Here is a 23,051-nt window from a genome sequence, read left to right as displayed (position 1 = left end):
TACTGAATAAAACATTTCATTATGCATTCATAAAATCGTACATCGTTAACATTTGGCGACGATAAATTAGACAATATAAACGTACTTGGGTTGTATATCTCAGACGATTTTACGTAGGTTTAGGTAATAATTTCGGATTTTTTTTCTCGGTTACTAATATGAAGTTCCGGAAGAATTGATTGTCGATGAATTCTTCTGATAAAGATTAAATCAGAAATGAGCTTGGAAAGTATCATATTGATGTCATTTTAACATATGTATACCACTATGACTCTTAAAAACCTGTTTCAAATATGTAATACGCTATTATGTGTTCCATTTCATATCAGAACGAACAGATAGCGGAGTAACAACATAGGATTCAAATGCAACAACAATTACACCAATTCATTTGAGATTAAAAGGTTTCTATCTAGAATGTCTCTTTGTTCAGGAATGACTCTTTTCAAATTAACAACAAAACTGAAATGTTTCAGTAAACATTACACTTTATACTTTTTGAAATTTTATTTCTTGCTCACCTGACCCAAAAGGGACAAGTAAACTTGTTTCATCACGTGGCGTCCGTCGTTTGTCGTCGTTCGTTATCTTTTACAAAAATCTTCTCCTCTGAAAATAGTGGGCTAAATAAAACCAGACTTGGTCTCAATCAATCTTATTGTATAAAAAAAAAGATGTGGTATGATTGCCAATGAGACAACTATCCACAAAAGACCAAAATGAAACAGAAATTAACAACTATAGGTCACCGTACGGCCTTCAACAATGAGCAAAGCCCATACCGCATAGTGAGCTATAAAAGGCCCCAAAGCATTTAGAGCAATTCTGACATGGGGTGAAAATGTTCTTCGTTGAAGATCTATTTGTTTTGATTTTTTTACCCACATTAGACAAACTGTAACTTACAGTTGTTGGGTTGCTGACCCTGAATTTGTAATTTGATAGATCATAATTGTCAGTTGACCCCTTGAGGAGTTATTATCTATTTTAGTGAATTTATTTAATTATTTACGTTAATTTTTGTAATCTTTTACAAAAAATCGTCTTCTCTGAAACCACTGAGACAAATTTAACCAAACTTGCCCACACGTATCATGAGGGTATCTGGTTTTAAGCCAGGTGTCTAAAGACTCTGTTTGCCATCCAACATGGCGGATATGACTAGAAATATGACATACAGAAAATGCAGTTTTATACTTACATCTCCGAAACTGAAGCATTCAGAGCAAATCTTCTAGGACGTAAAATGTCCATCAGGTAAAGATCTATCTGCTGTGTTATTTTCATACAAATCTGACAACCCGTTGTTGGGTTGCTGCTCAGGAATTATAAATTTTAGAGAATTTTTTGGTTATTCTAAATATTATTATAGATATCGATAATATGTAAACAGCAATTATGTTCAGATAAGTACAATCTACAAATAAGTTAAATTTGACAATATTGTCAATTGGCCCATTAAGGAGTTATTGCCCTTTATAGTCAATTTTTAACTATTTTTCTTATTTTTTCTGAATCTTTTACAAAACTCTTCACTGTGCTAAATAAAATTTAACTTGGTCACAATTTTCAATACGATATATTGATTGACAAATGTAGCAGATAACCCTGCGATCTAACCAATATGGCCACCATGGCTAAACATAGTCTAAATGATACAGGTATACACGATAAGAGGTCTTCATTAACTATAATTGTAAGACTTCGATGGGATGACCTTCTTTTAATCTAACTACTGGGCCAAATAAAACATATTGCCACAAACATTATTTAGGTATTTAATACTTTTTGTTATGATTTTATCCTTAATTTACATGATTTCCAAAACCGCAGTAGAAACATGTGAGCGACACATGCTCTTGACAACATCTTGTTCGTTTGCCCATGGCTATCTTTGCTCTCACTTCATATATACCTATTTACTCTACACCTTTAAAGTTCAGTTAACCACAATGGCAAAAATGCATTTATTTTTAATACTAGCCCCAAAATTAACTGGGGTATTCTTGAATAACATGATAATTTTTGGCACTTCTAATCTTGCATTGAAACCCATGCCAAAAGTCAGCGTAAGTAAAATGTTGTGCAAATGAATACATACACAGACACGTTTGCCAGGGGCCGTGTCAACGAAACTGTCCTAGGACTAAGACATGTCTTAGGATGGTCTTAGAACACGTCTTAGTCCTAAGTCGGGTTAACGAAAGTCTCCTAAGATAAGATATGTCCTAAATTTGGTCCTAAAGTTAGGATATACAATTAGGTGTCTTAGGATAGTCCTAAAGGTTACATCGTCCTAAAACGTAATAAAAACAACAAATATGACATAAACTCAATACTAAAAATACTAATAAAATATTAAACTATATCATTAGATAAAATTAATAAAAAAAAATATTGTTTAATGTTTGTTAAAGATTTAATTGTATTATATTAAATTATTTCGTGATGCCTTTTTTGAAACCTAAACAATACTATCATCATAAGCAACATATTTTCAAATATGGGAAAAAGTTTACTTCTTTTTTTACCTAATCCTGATTCGATACATGTAATGAAATCGAGTGGACCTAAGGACAAAACTAGTTTATGTACTAAAATTGCAGCACGAATATCACAAAGTTTTGTGACCATTTACTTTTGTTTTCGTATTAAATTCATTTATATCTTTTATCATATTTAATAACGTATTTATTAGTATTCCGTAAAAACTTTAACTTTTATTTTGCGTTAATTGTTTTCTATACAAGAGTCATCCTCCCTCTCTTTACGTATATGTTCTAAAATACAATCCAATCTATGTCATACAAATCTCTACATATATTTTCAATTAAATAAATGTGTTAGGATGGTCCTAGGACCATCGTAGTTAGGACTGTCCTAAGACAGCTTTGTTTTACATCCTAAGACATGTCTCAGACACGTCCTAAGACCATCCTAAATAATGTCCTAAGACCTATCTTAGGACATGTCCTAGGATACTTTCATTGACACGGCCCCAGGGGTTAGTATTAAAATGCAAATTTCGATGTCTCGCGTAGGTAGATTGCAAAACTTTCAGTATCATGAGTATGCTTCCTTGCATCAATACGCATGCAGGTCGGGTTTTTCAAGACATACATTAATGGCTGTCTCTTTTCAACATACATATACAATTATAGTTTCCAGTGGCAGTCAAACTTATGTTCTTTAATCCATTCGTCACCCTTTTCAAAACATACTTTTGGAGTTACTTTTATCTTTTAAAAAAAGGTATACATGAATTGCCGGACCATAAAACAGTTTGAGGGATTTACATTTGTATAAGGAATATAAATCTTTACAGAAATATGTTTGTTTTAGGAAGGTTCATATGTTTCTGTGTTCCACAGTCTTATTTGTTAAAACATAAATATTAATGGTATTTTTTCTTCTTCTTCCGTTAATACAGTTTTACAATGGGAGATCATGTCATGTTGAATGACGCGGCACATTTTATATATTTTTTTCTCACAACATGTTTTAGAATAAAAATACATTTCTGTACATTTTGCTAATGAACCCAATTTTATAAAATCTCACAAACCAATTAAACTTTTAATAAATTTTTCAATTAATTAAATATCCAGACAATAAAATAATTTGGCAACTAGAATTGAATCAAATCAAGAATGTATGTTAGACGGTTAAATGATAATATAATACAATCTTTCAAAGATACCGAGATATGGATATTTGACAGATCAAACAAAAAATATTTATAAATTATTTTTGTCACGAGAACAATGTGTCAGTGGGCCAAGGTTGCTAATGTAAACATTAACGTAAATGAGTAGTACATAGGACATATTTGGATGATGCAATATTAAAATAGTTTACCAATCACTGATTGGTTGCGCCAACTGCTGATTGACAGCAGTAGAAATTAAACCAATCAAATGAAGGAATTGTTTGGGAATTTTCTTTGTGGAGGTCGTTGTTTTGCATCACCTTTAGATGACAACATGATTTATTTATTAAAAGAAAAAACTTGAAAACATAATAATAAAAAGTATGTCAATAATTCAGAAATTGTGACGATTATATTTCAAGATAAAGATAAGTTGTCTTTACACTAATGCTATTAAAAATTTAATGTAGAAATGTATATTCTTATCTATAAGGTGTATTGCTTCTGAATAAATTATTATCATATTTAATAATAAATATAATAAGTTACACATTTAATGAAAGAAAAAAATAAGTGAAATAACTATTTGCTTGGTATAAATTGTACAATTTTTTTGTTATCCCTAGTGTATTTAAAATGTATGACGGAAGAAAGAAATATGAAATTAATATTCTCGATATTGGCGTATAAATATTTACATATTTAAAAAATTGTTTTCTTTGATTTCGCTCTTACATTTGTACGACGAGACAAATTCCCTGATAAGAATCGACTCGTATATTTAGCCTTTCTTTTAAGTTACTATATAGAATTATCTCATTCAGATTGAAGATTTTGTTATTTGTAGATTTCCTACTATTCATTTGAAGCGTTGTCGACCATGCTTCACATATTTTGCAATATTAATTTTTAAACTGATCAGTGTGATTTCTTATCCTACAGTGTGTTTAGTTTTAATTACGCAATATTATCCCAATTTGCATGTTCATATACGCATAGCGAAGAAGAACATGTTAACAAAGTGCATAAAATTCAAGCACAGCTCATGGTAGTTTTTTTGCGAAATGTATCCGAGTTGTTTCAATCCTGACTATAAAAGAACCCACGGCCTTGTTAAAACTCTAGGGTTGTAACAATACTAAACAATATTCAAAGGAAAAGTTATCAAAAATTTGTTTGCAATGAAAACAATCGTCACTAAAGCATGTAGTTTTAAGGAAAAAATTTTGCGTACACATACAAAACTTTTCTAGAAAGCTTAACTTACGAGAGCTATGTGGAAATAAACACCAATTGTTGTCTCGGGGGGAAATACATATAGTCATACCTCCTTTTCGTCATTATATTCTTTGCTTAGGACCTCATATTGTATGGAAAGCGAGCCGTTGGTTTTCACGTTTGAATGGTTAAACACATGTAATTTTGGAGCCTTTTATAGCTTGCTGTTCGGTATGAACCATGGCTCCGTGTTGAAGATCGTACCTTGACCTATAATGGTTTACTGTTATAAATTTGAGCATGAACGAAGAGTTGTCTCATAGGTACTCATACCACATCTTCCTATATCTGTAAAATGTACCTTGTACAGGAAGAACATTACGTTTTATGATGTTTTCTGCATGGAAATTTAAGGGGAACAACTCAATAGTTTGAACTAGAACGTTAATCAAAAGTACGTACAATACGTACTAATGGAACTGCTACAGTTGCAAGTCAACATACAGCTGTATCTGTCCTTTTATAACGCACTCTAATTTCCCAGCGGTAGTTAAAAGGTAAAAATTTCGTAATTGTTTTGGCATTTTGATTGGAATGTCGAAAGTATTTTTTAGCCTTTTATTTTGATAGTGATTTATGTAGCAATTTTTCCCACAGTCATTGCTAACAATTGTGACTGTACGTTTCTTTGCAGTATTTAATATTCTGCTAGTCTCATGGGAAACTTTAAAAATGTGAAAAGAAAATATATACCCATTTCCTTCTGACTGAATGTGTATATGAAGTAAACAATATACTATTTGCATGCAGCGTAAAACATGTTTTTGCCCATGGTCGTTATGAAGTTTTGTCGGCTAGCTCGCTGCGCTGACTCGCCGTAAAGTTTCATGTCGTGACTAACAGCTGACATTTTACAGTTTTAAAAACACTGATAATTGGTATTATTATGCTAAAAATTTCATTTTAATTTCTCACATGTTTTTTTTTTTCTTCATTTAAAGTGCGTCTAAGCAATATAATTCCGATATACGTTAATGAATAGAGTACAAATATAATTATTTGTCATTTATTCATTTAAACTTTCAATACATCATGAAATTTACAATAAATTGATATAAATATCGGATAATGTCTCATCAGTCATGTAGAATTACAATGAAAGGGAAGAAGCTCATCGATCAGTAACTGGGTGATCGATTTTGCCAATGTCGTTCAAAAATATCTCTAAATAAAAAATGATTTTATGAAGAAAGGTTAATTCACGATGGTTAATTCGCAGGTAGAAATTTGAGTGCACTAGAAGTTGGACGTGTCTTACTAAGGAAATGCATATAATGATTTATCAATACAGTTCTACTTTTTATTTTTTGTTTGCTTCTATATATCATACAACGGTCTGACATAAGCTCTCGACACTGGACCCGAACTATGTGTACAGAATTTAATAAAAAAACATTTGGATCAAGTATAGTAGTTAAAGATTCTAGATACTGAAAGATACATTATAGATGGGACTATAACAATATACTGTGTCCTAGATTAAAGTCAAGGAACACTGCAGTTGTTATGATGTTATCGTTTGCCTTTTTACCAAACCAGATTAAAAAAACATCTATACAAGAAGATTTTTTTCATGATTTATCTGCATACAGCGAGCGAAACACTCTGGAGGAAAAATGTTCAGTGTAAATAAGTTTTATCTCAACTGTTTTTCTTGAGTTTCGACCAACATCTTTCAAACATATAATGATTCCATGTTTTCGATTGTATGAATTACCAATTTTAAGCATTTTCCTTAAAATTTCACAAAATATCTGTAGATATCAACCAGTGGAAGTATACAAGGACGCGTTAGATTGAATACAAAAGTAGATAGACTGGATAATTTATATCATCCAATCTTCAGCTTAAGGAGATTATCTAATTAAAGGTCAACTCACTCAAAGCAAATTTTATGAAATTGTTAGAATAAAGTACCTAGAATTTCTGTTTTATAATCATAGAAAGAGGAAACGAAAAAACTCAATATCATTGTATTAAATTCAGTTCAGAAACCTTATCCATATAAAACATACAAAAACGGTCACGTTATGTCTTGATTCTTAAGTTTGAATAAAAGAATTAGTCAAAGGGACTGTGATGGAAATAGATATAAAGAAAGATAAAAGTGCATTGTGAATTTGATAGCATTGTTTTGTAAAGTTTTACAGGCTTTCGTGATCGATTCACATGAAATTATATGTCCTAGCATTTAAGATAAAGTTATAGAATACATGTGCATCACATATCAGACAGACATTTCATCAAGCACTAAATAAAGTTGACATATTACTTATCGTATTTGAGGGACGACCTTTTCATTAAAACTTAACATGGATCACTTGTTCATGAAACGAGGTCAAGGTCACACAAAACCTTTGTAACGGACATGTATAATACATGTATAAATAACTTCTTATTCTATTACAACTTCAAGCGGTTCTCATATAGAAATACGAGTACTAGATATTACATGATGATAGTTAAGGGGAGAAACATAAAAAATCAATTTCTTTTTTAAATCTTTATTTCATCGTATACTATAAAATCATAAAGCGGTTTTTCGCCTCAACGGGTACCTAATGAACACAAATAAGTAATACTATATCATATTTTTTTACTACTATATTTTTCTCATTGGATAGTACGCGTCCATTCATAAAAATGTTTATTTTATGAATTATAAGAAAATTATCGCGTGCTTGTCATTTGATTTATTACTAAAATAAACAAAAACAAATTACGTTTTGTCATGACATCTGATGCAATAGGTAAATAAAAATACATTTTAACAATATGTTATGATTTTATCGACTTTATAAAAATCCAGTGGTAAATTTTTCATTGTTAAAAAAATGAGGAATGTAACATATGTCAACGGAAATACAACCAGTCTGTTAAGAGCTTTAGATAAAATTTAACGTGATTCGTATCTGACGCGCAAATGGTAACGAGCCATAGATCCATTGAATGTAACGTCATTTACTTTCGACAAAATTTAGGTTACCAATAATAACAAGGTTAGCGCAGAGTATTGTTTTCCCGTCAAATTTCTTGTATTAGTGAATTCAAACACAAGGTTTAATACTCACAGTCTATCTAGAGCAAAGTCTACATGTATAGATCTAAGTAGAGACATAAAGTTGAGATGACTAACTAAAGTGACTTTCAGTAATTTCAAGAAATTGAAATGATTATATTGGTAGATATTATGAACTAATATGACTGTATCAGTGGAAACAAGGAATTGAAAAAAAAAAACCAACAGTATTAGTAGACACCGTGAACTGACGTGACTGTGAGTAAAATAGGAACTAAAACGACTGTTTTAGTAAAGAGAAGGTACTGATATGACTACTAGTAGATCGGTTGACACAAGGAAATGTAATCACTATATCATTGTACACAATAAAATAAAAATACTATCGATAATTAAATCGGTATACACAACATCTCAAGGAATTGAAATGACTGTATTGGCAGACACAAGGAACTGAAACTACTGTATCAATAGGTACAAGGAACTTATATGACTGTATCAGTACAAACAATGATATAAAATCAGGTGACAAGTTATACATTAAATCACAACTAAGAGGAAAAAACCAGTAAACACATACCATGCTACTTGCTTTTTTAACGCGTATATAATGTGCTGTTTGTGACGACAAAAACAACATACATGTAGTCGGAATATATTATAAAACTGCTGATACCTAAGTTCTGATACAATTTATCTATTGGACTGCAATATTGAAATAACAAACTCAATCTGGAGTCTCATTGCTGGAGTTCATGTTATTCCTTCCAAATTTTTCTTGGTGTTATTGGTTGTACAATTTTGATTTCGTAACAGTTAAGTTTAACGCTATATGAAGACGAGTTATAGCCATGAGATTGATCTGCATGACTTGATCATAAAGGCCATATTGAAGTGCCATAAGATCATTTTTTTATTAGCACATTGGGTCATATGATGTCTAGACCTTATCGGATTTGGACGGATTTCAACATAAATGTACTAGAAATTCCTCTTCCGTTATTTTTGTCTTCTGTCCAATAAAATATAAACCATGTTGTTATTCTCCAAAAGTATTTAACCTCATGTCATACTAAAGTCACCTTTACAGAGAAATAAAAATACAAACCGTTTAAATTCATTTATTTATTTAATTTTTTAAAAGTTTTTTGACAACTTACCTAATACATTTTCTGGTAATCCAAAAATATGATTCAACAGTTGAAATGGGAAATATATATGATGGTATAGTCACATTTATAAATTGACTGTTTACAAAACGTTGGAATTCTTAGAAATACTAGGGATTTGAATACCACAAGAGTATATTGCCGTAGATGTATTTGGCAAAATCTGTTGGTCCTCAATGCTCGTTTACTTAATACTGTATTTGTATTTTAAAACTTTTGATTCGAGCGTCACTGATGATTCTTTTGTAGACTAAACGAACGTCACTGATGAGTCTTTAGTAAATAGCACGAGCGTACAAAATGTATGTTGTACAAAATATAATCCCCATATTATTAATTAATGATTTTATTGAGAACAGGTTCAAAACCGAATTATTTTTTATTTTCATTTATTGTAGTAAGCTGTAAAGAAAAAACAAATCTCTCTCCTAATTCTATAGACAAGACTTAAATGCATTTATCTTAACTTTGACACTTAAATAGCTTCTCATCAAAGAAAAGTTTATAAAGTGTTTGTATTAAACAGGCTAATAGACCATTTTCATTTTACAGTACAAAAGTTCTAAAAAAAATTCTGCTGACGTCACATTGTTCTCTGTATTTGAACCTTTTTGTATTTTTTCTCATTATGTAAATGTTTCATATAAAAAAAGTATAGAAAAAATATGAAAGCTATGAGTAGCTGTATGTTTTCGTAATATTTTTTCAATTTGATTTATTTGTATATCAGCTTTTGAGATTCACTCTTTATATTTATAATAATTACCATACTGATTCGTTTTGGACGAGTTAGCAATTTGTATACAACCTACCTACTCTGTATTTCCGTATGCAGGAGCATTTGTTACGTTAAATTATGAATGTCAAATTTAGATTAGTTCTTTTTATACTGTTTTAAAATATATTTAAAATAAGCTGCATTACTCAATTTCAAAGCGGAATTGCTTTTTTAATTTTTTTTTTTCATAGTGCCGTTTAGTTTTCTTTGACCTGAGTTTTTGATTTCTTTATTGTTATCTTTCCCTTCTTTTGTATTCTATAAAAAACAATTATGTTTTTAAAGAGCTTTTATTTTGGTACTGGAAAACAGTTTGTTTACATGCATCTTACTAAAACCCGTTAAAATCATTTCGCCTGTATAGAGGTAAATACATTTTACATAACCTTATCAACATGACCAAATAAATTGTTGCATTGAACATTGTAGGTGTCTCCGTAAGTCCTTATGTCTGATGAACACATTCAATTAAAGCAAATACATATGTCGAAGGAATGGCCACCACTAATTTACTTCACCTAAATACATAATGTCCTAAACAGCTCCATGGTCCAGCCCTATGCAAATTACATTATATTAATTACACACGATTGAAAATGTAACCAAAAAAAAAAAGAGTAAAACCATAAAAAAACTGAACTCCGAGGAAAATTCAAAACGGAAAGTCCCTAATCAAATGCTCAACACATCAAACGAATGGATAACAACTGTCATATTCCTGACTTGGTACAGGCATTTTCGTAGAATATGGTGGATTGAACCTGGTTTTGTAGAAAGCTAATCCTCTTACATATATGACAGGCGCATCAAATTCCATTGTATTGACAATGATGAGTTAACAAAACAAATAGACATAATAAGTAAAAATGTCAAATATACAGCAGTCAACATTGTTTTATAATTTTAATCACTAAAAATGAAACATTTATGTAACAACGAAGCACAAAATGGCATTAATTTGTCATAGTACAATAACATAATGACGGGATTTATAAGTAGAGAGTCACGTCATATATATATGTAACGAAGACACATAAAAAAGCCATCTAGACAAAGCACAAAGCAAAAAATGAAAGACAATCAACATGCAAGCTCCACAATAGCACAATAACTGGAGGCATAAGCACAGAGCCACGCCGCATGCATATGTGATTATCACTAACAACAAAAAATGACAAGACGCACAAGCACCACAAACAGCCCAACCACAACAAAAACAAACAAACATCCAACATAGAAGCACAAAAAGGCATTAATCAAACCTAACAATGTCATCCATCGCTTTCCTTTTTTTGAATTTTATTTCAAATTTGTCCATGTATGACCAACACACACAAGTTGGATCCTTACAGAGTGAATAAACCGGTTACAAGAGTCCAGATACACACAATGTTTAAACCATGTATAAAAATGTCTGCACTTTTGTTTTTAGATATCTCCGATCAGATATCTCTTACACCTGTTGGTATTATAATTTTTTTTAATATTTTTTCCTTTAAATTATTTACCTTACATCTGAATATCTTAATAATCTTAATATCAGAGTGCCTTCTTAAATTGATGCCATTTTTCAATGTTACATTTCGTCGACCTAACATAAATTCACTAAATCTTTAAGTTATATTTTCAGATATGAGCGTCACTATATATTGTGTTTTAGTATCAAACTTTTTCTTGTTCTCTCTTGCACCTTCAAATCAAATGGCATCAGCAATCATACCATCAACCACCTCATAATGTAGGAATTAACAAAAATGAATAATGCGAACTTTAAAGCATTATCGACAACAGTTTAAATACTATAAACACAAAACCATCAACTGGAAACCCAATGTTAAGTAATTTCAGTTTTGTTGTATAAAGAGTTTCCTAAAAGTAAATTAATGTTGGCTCTGCTATATTTGTTTTACATGAATGAAAACGTTAAGATACATGCGCACATGCTTTGGTAAATTACAAGTTTATAGCTATTTGACTTACAGTTATATAAAAATGTATCAGAAGTTGTCTACAACATGGAGATACTTAAAGTATTAAATTTTTTTGGATTTCATCATTAGAAAACATTCCATCAAAGAGTTTAGATTTCGGCTACATTAGTTTAAATATGTACTAGTCTAACAAATAGCTAAAAATGAATCAGAATAAAAACAAAAACTATATGAATAGCATAAATCCTAAAAAGAGTGAGACAGACACAGCTTCTGTTAGGTGCATATAAGCCACCATATAAACCAACGTGCAGTTATAATGTCACAATTGTGAATAGGTATAAACAGTTATTTTACAGATAAGACGACTTCTGAAGCATATAAAGATATACCATTCAGCTGTCATTTTTCTACCATACTGCTAGCTACTTCTCCAAGGCAGGAAATGATTTAAACTGATTCCGAAACTTGTAATTAGAAGATTTACAGTGTTGTAGACAATGCATTTGACTCCTACAGTCTGTTTTCCTAACGCTACCAAATGTCTAACTACAAAACCCACATTTGCCTATAATATTTCTTAACCAGACTATAAGGTTACAAGTTTTCATAGAAATATATATTATTGTAAGTGACAGACAATAGAAACGTGATCCCTTGTTTATTGGACCCTAATGAGAAATAAATTCCTCATTATTGCACGTCATATCTCGATGACTGTCATTTCTAAAGAGTAATTGGCTACCGTCATTGTCATCTTTCCTTTGCAAATAAATATGAGATGAAACCTGAAAGTCGGGACAATAAAGTCTTGTTGAAACTTCCAATTAATGTGTATTGATATTAACACATATTGTTTTTGAAAGTTAAATGTATGTTACGGGTAATTTATTATCAGAGTACAAATGCACTTAGAAACACACCCAATATCAATAAAAGAAGAGGCATGGTGATCGTTAAAAATAGTCAGTCATAGATAGATTTATTTTATGATTTTATAGGAAGACTTTTTATTACATACGAATGCAATTTGAAAGAAATAAACTAATTCATAAGCCGGATATCTCCGATCAGAGTTAATAATCGACGAAATTAGTAACACACAGCTTCGAGAAATCTAAAAACCATTAGTATATTACCGACCTTATTGAGCAATCGTATAAGGATATTTGATAAAAGAATTAATTTTGTACTATGGCTCATAGATAAAACCGTCTATATAAGCAATAATAGTAAGTATATTATCGTTCTAAATTATCATTTCGGTATAGTTATACTAAACATGACATTATGAATAGAGTTGTTTTAAAAGAGTTTTGTGTTGCTACTGCTTAAGTTATATTGTTCTACTTAACTGTTGCTATTAGGTTTCCCCTGTCAATGATGTTTGTGTGTTTTTACTGACATGTTGTTATCAATACGGACAACATAATAAAATTTCGTACGACTGTCATACAAGTGAGGGGCCAGTTAGCTATTAAACCAGGCTTAATCCTCCATTATAAACATAAGAAAACGCCTGTACAAATGCAAGGAAGATAAAAGCATGACAGTTGGTTTTCCATTCGTTTAATATAGTTTTTTTTTTTAATTTTGCCATTTTGTAAGTGACTTTCCGCTTTGAATTTACCTTAGAGTAAAGATATTTTTGTCATACTTCTTGTATTGTACATCATGGACTTCGTCCTAGAAATTATGCTGCAATTTCAAAATGTCATATACTGTAAAGATCTGTGAAGTGTTGAGTTGGAAACAGTACACGACAGATTGGTTTATTCCTTGAATGCCAACATCATTTGATCTACCGACAATTTACCTGTAAAATTATGTTGGCGTTCAAGGAATAGGTGCAAGTAGTTATCACAACAACAGTGCAAACAATCATACTAATTAAACAGATTATAAGGTAAATACAGGTAACTAAATCTAGTTCATGTTTGTAAGTTAAGTTGCTGCTCCTACTTGAACAAATATGGATTCTCTTAAAATGAAACTTTCAAAAGTGTTGAATCACAAAGTCAATATGTGCATATTGTCAGGACAGGAATTCCAGTTTGCACAAATTCTACAATAGACTCTTTGGACTTTGAAGGTTTTTTCAATATTTCTATAGTTGCGTGTGCTGTAATATCCTACCATATCACAGATTAAATTTCTTGAAACTTTGTATCTCGTGTTAGATTACTATTTTGTTTATTTCAGTTTGTTCAGGATATTTTTCTTGGTTAAACAATTACACCCCCCCTTTTTTTTTTATTGTAAATGATTCGTAAAATAACATCGTTTAGTTGTTTGTCATGTTCGCAACTCATCTGTATTCTTGTTGCCATATTTCATGAATTTCCTTGAAACTTGTGTAGAGTTTCCGGCTTAGATATTATCAAATTAACTTGATTATTTTTTTAATTTAATTAATTGTACAACTGAAATCTTCATATAGTTTTAATATATAAATCGACATGGAACTAAAACAAATCTCTTATATCCTAAAAGTAATAAAATGTTTTAATTTTCTTTATTTCTTTAAAATTTATAATAATTTTACCCCTAAAATCTACTATTTTTTCTTATGAGAAAGTGATAAAATGTTGCATTTCTATAAAGTTCATTAATTATTTTTAAAAGTTTAAAAATACTTATAAAAACACCTATTGTTATTATATAAACATCCATTGAAATATTTTTATTGGCATTCAAGGAATAGGTAACATATAAAATGTTGGCATTCGCGGAAGACACCGACAGATTGTTTGCGGGCTAAAGGATGTCGTTCGTTGTTTTTTTTAAGGTAAGAGTCAATTATCAGTTCGCCATTGCGTAATGATTAACCACTAGAAAAATATGATCAACGAATATATATGTGTAGAATGACTATTTTTTGCCATTTCGTGGTCAGTTTCTTTACGTCTTATGCGTTTTTAAGGTCCTGTTGCATTCTACGCCACTTTTGTTTTTATTCTTTTTTTCTTGTGTTTGTGTGCAATGGTCTTTAAGTGAAAATGGAACCCTGCTACACATTAAGGCATCATTTTAAACTGAGATTTTATAAAATAATTTCACCCTTTTGCAACGATTAAATCAAAATAGATACACTAGATGTATGTTCATTATAATCTCGCGATATTCCTTAATTAACTTCATTTCAAACTGACTTTTCGGTAAACTTCTTTAAACCCCAATGAAGTTACAAAAAGAAGCATTCAGTTCTTAATGAAACTAAATCAAGACAATATCACCATTGGAGTAGTATGCATAATTACTTTAACAAAAGACCGGTATATTCAGATATTCTATATACGTAATCCAATATTGACTGCTACAAGCAGTTGCGCTCATGTCCCCCATTTCAAAGAGAATGTAGAACCTGACATAGTAAGGGTCTCCTTCTCTCTATATATATATATAGATATGCATCACCCGATTTATGGATCCACCCTCAGTCATTATATCAAAATCTAGGAAAGGGCAGAGTCCATCATTTTATGCATCTCATCACAGTAATACTGAACAGAGCTCCGGAAATTGCTTCTCATACAATCACATAAATAAAAAACAAACAAACTTATCAAAGACACAAGGCTTACCATTGTGTATTCCAGACGCGCGTATCGTCTACCAAAGACCCACCAGTAACGCTCGAATATATAAAGATAAAAGGGCGAATTAAAAAAAAACAATGTTGGGAAGCATTGAGGACCGAAGGTATCTAATCATAAGGGGATGGAACATTTTTATAATCTGCATCCAACTGTTTTGATGTATAGTACAAACATGTCAAAATACTGCTTCAGACTATAATCATCTGATTTCTTAATTTTATCGAAACTCACAAGCAGAGTTACCTTTTCTCTCTCAATCAATGTAATAGACAACACGCAACATTTATACTTCAACGAGACAGCAATCCAACCACATAAGAATTTAACAATATTTCTTAACAAGCAGAACCAAATACAATGAAAGTCCCAATTATGTACTGGCTTCCGAAGCAACACAACAAACCTTACAAATATAGATTTATTTCATCTTCAGCCATTGTTCAACTACTAAATTGTTTATTCTACTTACTAGTACACTTGGTGCAAAAAAACTGATAATAAATTGTTCAAATAAGGCCTTTGAAAAGAGTGGAGTTAATTACTTTTGGAGTGTCAAAAAGTCGTTGGAAGTACTTGATAAATTGCATGCATATATTGGTGGTTTTGAATCTGTTCAAAGTTTTGATTTTTCTACCCTATATACCACTTTGCCTCATATTCTTATTAAGAAGAAATTCACATTCCTAATTAACTGGGCGTTTAAAAAGTCAGAATGCGAGTACATACGTACAAACTCTTTTAGGTCATTTTAGAAGCAATAAACAAAAGAACTATGTCAATTTGACATGCTTTGATACTATATCTGCGCTTGAATTTTTACTTGATAACATTTTTGTTCGCTTTGGAGATTCCGTATATCGTCAAGTTATTGGAATTCCAATGAGGACTTACTGTGCACCACATATTGCGGACCTGCTTTTTTCATTGTTATGAGTTACAATTTATGACTAAAATTAGCAAAGACTCATCGAAACAACATTTGATACAAAAATTAAACAATACCTTTAGATATTTAGATGATATATTGGCTCTCAAGAATGACGACTTTAGTATGTATACTAAAGAAATTTATCCTGTTGAAAATTTACTTTAAATAAAGCTTATACTAACAATGACCACTGCCGTTTCCTCGATCTTGATATCTATATCATTAACGGGAAGCTTAATACAAAAAAATATGATAAAAGAGATGATTTTTCATTTCCTATCGTCAAGTATCCGTTTTTAGATGGTGACGTTCCCTTGTCATCATCTTATGGTGTTTTTATATCTCAACTTGTACGATTCGCTCGTGTATGTAACAACGTATTCGATTTTAGCGAGAGAAATTTATGTATTACTGAAAAATTATTACACCAGGGTTTTCGATATCACAAACTAGTCAAAACATTTACCAAATTTTATCATCGGTATAAGGAAATAATTCGTAAATATAACTCGACATGCAGACATCTTATACGTTCAAGTATTTTACATCCAATCTTTTATGGTAATATTCTTTACAAAGCACAAAAAAGTCAGTATTCACCTCAAAAGCTTACAAAACCTTTAAACAGACTTATTAAGAAGGGATATAGTTACGATACTGTTGTCAGGTCGTTAAAGATTGCATATTTTGGCTTTAATATTTATTCACTTATAGGGTCTTTGCATCGTAACTAAACACATTTATTTAAAAAAACAGTTGTTGACATGACACGGGTTATGTTCTTCTCAGATATTTTATGAAAGTATGATACTAAACGCCTAACGGGAGGGACTGTGCCTGATATTCATATGATGAAGACATAATCTTTTAATCAGTTTCATTGAGGTCTGGAGCTGGCATGTCAATTAACTGCTAGTAGTTTGTTGTTATTTATGTATTATTGTCATTTCGTTTACTAGTATTTTCTTTTGTTACATCTTCTGACATCGGACTCGGACTTCTCTTAACTGAATTTTAATGTGCGTATTGTTATGCGTTTACTTTTCTACATTGGCTTAAGGTATAGGGGGAGGGTTGAGATCTCATAAACATGTTTAACCCCGTCGCAATTGTGCGCCTGTCCTAACTCAGGAGCCTCTGGCATTTGTAAGCCTTTTATGACTTTTAGTTTTAGTTTCTTGTGTATAATTCGGAGTTTAGTATGACGTCCATTATCACTGAACTAGTATAGATATTTTTAAGGGGCCAGCTGAAGGACGCCTCCGGGTGCGGGAGTTTCTAGCTGCATTGAAAACCTATTTGTGGCCCTCGGCTGTTGTCTGCTCTATGGTCGGGTTGTTGTCGCTTTGATACATTCCCCATTTCCTTTCTCAATTTTACTTTATAAAATGAAATGAATAACAAATATTCATCAAAGATACCAGGCTAATGATTGTGTATCCCAGACACGCGTTTTGTCTACGAAAGACCCATCAGTGACGCTCAAATCTAAAATGACAAATTTAAAGGGAAATAAAAAACAAAGTTGGAGGGCATTATGGACCGAAGTTATCTGTAAGGAGATACATTCATGGAATCGGCTTCAGCTTTTATGATGAATAGATAAACATGACATTATACTGCTTCAGACTAAATTTATCTGAATTTTCAGTTTTACCACCAATCATGAGCTGCGTGACCATTTCTCTATTAAACGACCATTTCCTGTGACAAAATCAACAAGATCAAGGCTAGGTTATTTCAATGACGTGCAAAAACTACCTCACATTCAAAATAATCGCACTTTTTTATTTATATGATGGGAAAAAGTTAAGGTCATGTTAATTGCGTTGTTGGAGATTTTTATTTGAAGGCATACTTTAATCAAATTAGTTAGAGTTGAAACGTACAGTAATGAATAATCAGAAAATGCATATCAATTATTAGCAGGGTTTTTTATTGACTGGTCAGTGATTCATTAAGTTGTTTTTGAAGTGTAAACTACTAGCCTACCCGCAAAACTAATCGCTTTTGTTCATGTTAGATTCGAAAAAGGAAAGGTCATGTTGGGTGCTTTGTCTGATACTTTTACACATGGACATTTTTATTCTATTAGTTATAGATAAAATATACATTTACTAATAAACACAAAATGCATATGACTTAATTGCGGGGCTATTACTGACTGGTCAATGACTCTTTCAGCTTTGGCATGAGATATAAAACTAACAAAAGCACAACCACAAACGTCTATCAGTGGTAATTTCGTATGAGCAATTTGAAAAACGTAATTATATTACCCGATTAAGTTGATATATATTTCACACTTAACTATTTAATTTTCATAAATTAAGATAAAAAAAACTTGTGTATACTCCCAAATCATATTAAATCGTCGTCTCACTTTTAATATTTAAATATGAATAACAACCTCACACGAATATTTTTTTCCCTCACGTTAACTATGAATTTTTAAAGAATAGATTAGGGTTAGTATGTTAACAGGCACAACAGCTTCAAATGACAATATTAATAAATGCGTGTATACGTAAAATTTCATCAAAATGGAACAATTTTAATTTGGTCAATTGTGGCTTTTGGACTGAGTTTGGGGTCATATGGAGGGTGGTGCGTGCAGCGGAAGATGCTTACAATGTGGTCATCCTGTTTCGATCCTTTTAGAAATAATGAGATTTTCGTCAGCATGTAGATAATTTAAATACCTTAGATTTATGAGATGTCACTTATTGTAACCTTTATGTTTTCCATTAGACTCTACATACCGATTACCTCAGAACAACTGAATTAATTCAACAAAATAATAATAGAAGAGCCAACTCGTAAGATGCTAGTCATACACCTCCGTTATCTTATAAAATATATAAAAATATATGTATATAAACACATTGAAAAATTCATATAATATTTTGTATGAAGTCTCGTCATTTTGTCTATTTAACTTAAACATTATTAATGTTGCCTTTGTTCCTACTTTCTTCTACAATAAATTCTGTAAAAAAAAGAGATTGAGGATGTTCATACTGCAAAGGGAATTCTACTAACTAGTTTTAATGTCTAACTCTATGAAATATTTGTTTAATTGAGAACCTTGAAGTTCATGTTTTTGACTTTCATTTTTTTGACCTTCATGTTTTTGACCTTCATGTTTTTGACTTTACATAACGATTACCTCAGAACCATTGAACTAATTCGACAAAACTATAAATAAAAGAAGGGCAATTTATAAGATACGCGTCGTAAATCTCTGTTATCTAACAAAACTATAAAAAAAATATATAAATAAAATGAAAGTTTGATATCACATTTAGCTGTATTTGGCAACACTTTTAGGAATTTTTGTCCTCAATGCTCTTCAACTTCGTACTTTATTTGGCCTTTTAATTTTTTTTGTATTCCAGCGTCACTGATGAGTCTTTTGTAGATGAAACGCGCGTCTGGCGTATATACTAAATTTAGTCCTAGTATCTATGATGAGTTTTTTGATAAGGTCAATGATATGTAGACGAAACGCGCGTCTGTCGTATTAAATTATGAGCCTGGTACATTTGATAACTATTTGTATATAGTTTTGTCATTTTATATGTTTCAACTTCAACTTCATTAATAATAAACTCATCATAGAAACCAGGACTAAAATTTTCCACTTACGCCAGACGCACGATTCGTCTACAAAAGACTCATCAGTGACGCTCGAATAAGAAAAAAATGTTTTTAAGTCCAAATAAACTACGAAGTTGAAGAGCATATGCATTGAGAACCCCAAATTCCTAAAAGTTTCGCCAAATACAGCTAAGGTAATCTATTCCTGAGGTAGAAAAACCTTAGTATTTCAAAAATTCAAAGTTTTGTTAATAGTTAATTTATTATTATAAACATATCAATGATAACTCAAGTCAACACAGAAGTTGCATTTGTTTCAGCGTTCTTCCACAATAAATACTATTGACATTTCTTCGGAAGAGGATTCGGCTACTATAGTTTTAAAACGTTAGTTTTAAAAAGATCATCATACAAATAATGTGACATTGCGTACAGAATCTATTGTTTAATCATGAAATACAATTGGAAAAATATTATTTCCGGATATACAGTATTTGTAACTTATTAAAAGCGGGCGGCAAAACAAAATTCTTTTAAACTTTGGTAATTTTAGATATTTATGAATAATATTTAAAGGCATATTTGATGACAAAAGGATAGTTTATGTTTTGTAAAGAACTGATCTCTTCAAATTTGAAGTTGATATCCTTTCTAGATATGTATCTCTAAAAGCATTGATTGTCGAAATGCGTATCTTGTGCAAGAAAACGTGTTATCGTTTATGTTATTACGATAAACAATCAGACTATATAAAGTTGACAAAACTAAAAAATAATTTCTATCTGTTTGTAGGTATTTATCAAAGATACCACAATTATAATTTTTTAACACGCGTTTCGTGTACATAAGACTCGTCAGGGACGCTCATATCAAAATATTTAAAGAGGCTAACAAGCACAAAGGTGAAGAGCATTGAGGATCTAAAACTCCAAAAAGATGTGCCAAATACTGTTAAGGAAACATTTTGGTACTATTTATTCAGAGAAGACTACTGACGTGACATATGTGTTAGATCGAGAAGAAAAACTGGAAATGCCAACAGAAACAAAAAAACTATAGAAAAACCCCCATGTATTGTTGCGTTCAATATCGTAGCAGCTACACATGGCTACGTAGATTTATGACTATTGAACGAGTTGCTAGCCTAGCTGTTACATAGATATTGATAGCAGCTAGGCTAGCTACTCGTTCATTAGACAAAAATCTACGTAGCATTACGTAGCACTATGTAGCTGCTATAATATTGAACGCAACCCTGCTGACACCGAACAAATGTACAGAAATGAAAACTATTTAAAACAGACAGAAATGACACAAGGTTATGGTGTGAGAACTCGTGTAGTTTATAGGACATAAGAAAATACACTAAATCAGATTGAGTTATAAAAGTCCTATTCAAATACAGGATAACAGACAAAACTGAATACAATATTAGGCAATTAGAACTTGTGTAAATATTAAGACATCAGACAAAATTGAATTTAAGTTAAAGACTATAAGATATCCTGCAATACATAGGACATCAGACAAAACTGAAGACAAGTTTAGGCTATGAACACTCCTGCAATACAAAGGACATCAGACAAAACTGAAGACAAAACTGAAGACAAGTTTAGGCTATGAGACCTCCTGCAATACATAGGACATCAGACAAAATTGAATACAAGTTAAGGCTTTGAGACCTCAGGGAATACCAGTACATAGGACATCAGACAAAACTGAAGACAAGTTTAGGTTATGAGCATTTCTGCGATGTATAGGACAATAGACTACATTACGTTGCGTTGAAGACCTGTTGGTGACCTAATGCAATACCTAGGACATCAGACAAAACAAGTTTACGCTATAAGCACTCCAGCAATACATAGGACAAAAGACTATATTAAATATAGAGTTGTGGTGTGGGACAACGGGTAACACTGAATACAAGTTTAGGCTATGAGTACTCCTGCAATACACAATACATAGGACATCAGACAAAATTGAATACAAGTCAAGGCTTTGAGACCTCAGGGAATACCAGTACATAGGACATCAGACAAAACTGAAGACAAGTTTAGGTTATGAGCATTTCTGCGATGTATAGGACAATAGACTACATTACGTTGCGTTGAAGACCTGTTGGTGACCTTCTGTTGTTGTCTGCTCTATGGTCGGGTTGTTGTCTCTTTGGCGCATTCCCCATTTTCATTCTCAATTTTATTAGATGTATTGTTATGGTGTTGGACAGCGGATAACTCTGAATACAAGTTTGGGCTATGAGAACTCCTGCAATATATAGGACAAAAGACAAAACTGAAGACAAGTTTAGGCTACGAGCACTCCTGCAAAACATAGGACATCAGAGAATAATGAAGACAAGTTTAGGCTATGAGCACTCCTGCAATATATAGGACAAAATACTATATTAAAAATAGAGTAGTGGTGTGGGACAACGGATAACACTGAATACAAATTTAGGCTATGAGCACTACTGCAAAAAATAGGACATCAGACAAAACTGAAGACAAGTTTAGGCTATGAGCACTCCTGCAATATATAGGACAAAAGACAAAACTGAAGACTAGTTTAGGCTATGAGCACTCCTGCAAAACATAGGACATCAGAGAAGACTTAAGATAAGTTTAGGCTATGAGCATTCCTGCAATATATAGGACACAAGACAAAATTGAATACAAGTCAAGGCTTTGAGACCCCATGCAATACCAGTACATAGGACATCAGACAAAACTGAAGACAAGTTTAGGCTATAAGACCTCCTGCAATACATAGGACATCAGACAAAACCGAAGACAAGTTAAGGCTATGAGCACTCCTGCAATATATAGGACAGAAGACTATATTAAAAATAGAGTTGTAGTGTGGGACAACGGATAACATTGAATACAAATTTAGGCTGTGAGCACTCCTGCAATACAAAGGACATCAGACAAAACTGAAGACAAGTTTAGGCTATGAGCACTCCTGCAATATATAGGACAAAAGACTATATTAAATATAGAGTTGTGGTGTAGGACAACGGATAAAACTGAATACAAGTTTAGACTATGAGCACTCCTGCAATACACAATACATAGGACAGCAGACAAAATTGAATACA

The sequence above is a fragment of the Mytilus galloprovincialis genome, chromosome 6 (genome assembly GCF_965363235.1).
Source record: "Mytilus galloprovincialis chromosome 6, xbMytGall1.hap1.1, whole genome shotgun sequence".
NCBI classification, from domain to species: domain Eukaryota; kingdom Metazoa; phylum Mollusca; class Bivalvia; order Mytilida; family Mytilidae; genus Mytilus; species Mytilus galloprovincialis.
The sequence above is the reverse complement of the archived record's forward strand: the minus strand, read 5'-3'. Positions refer to the sequence as shown.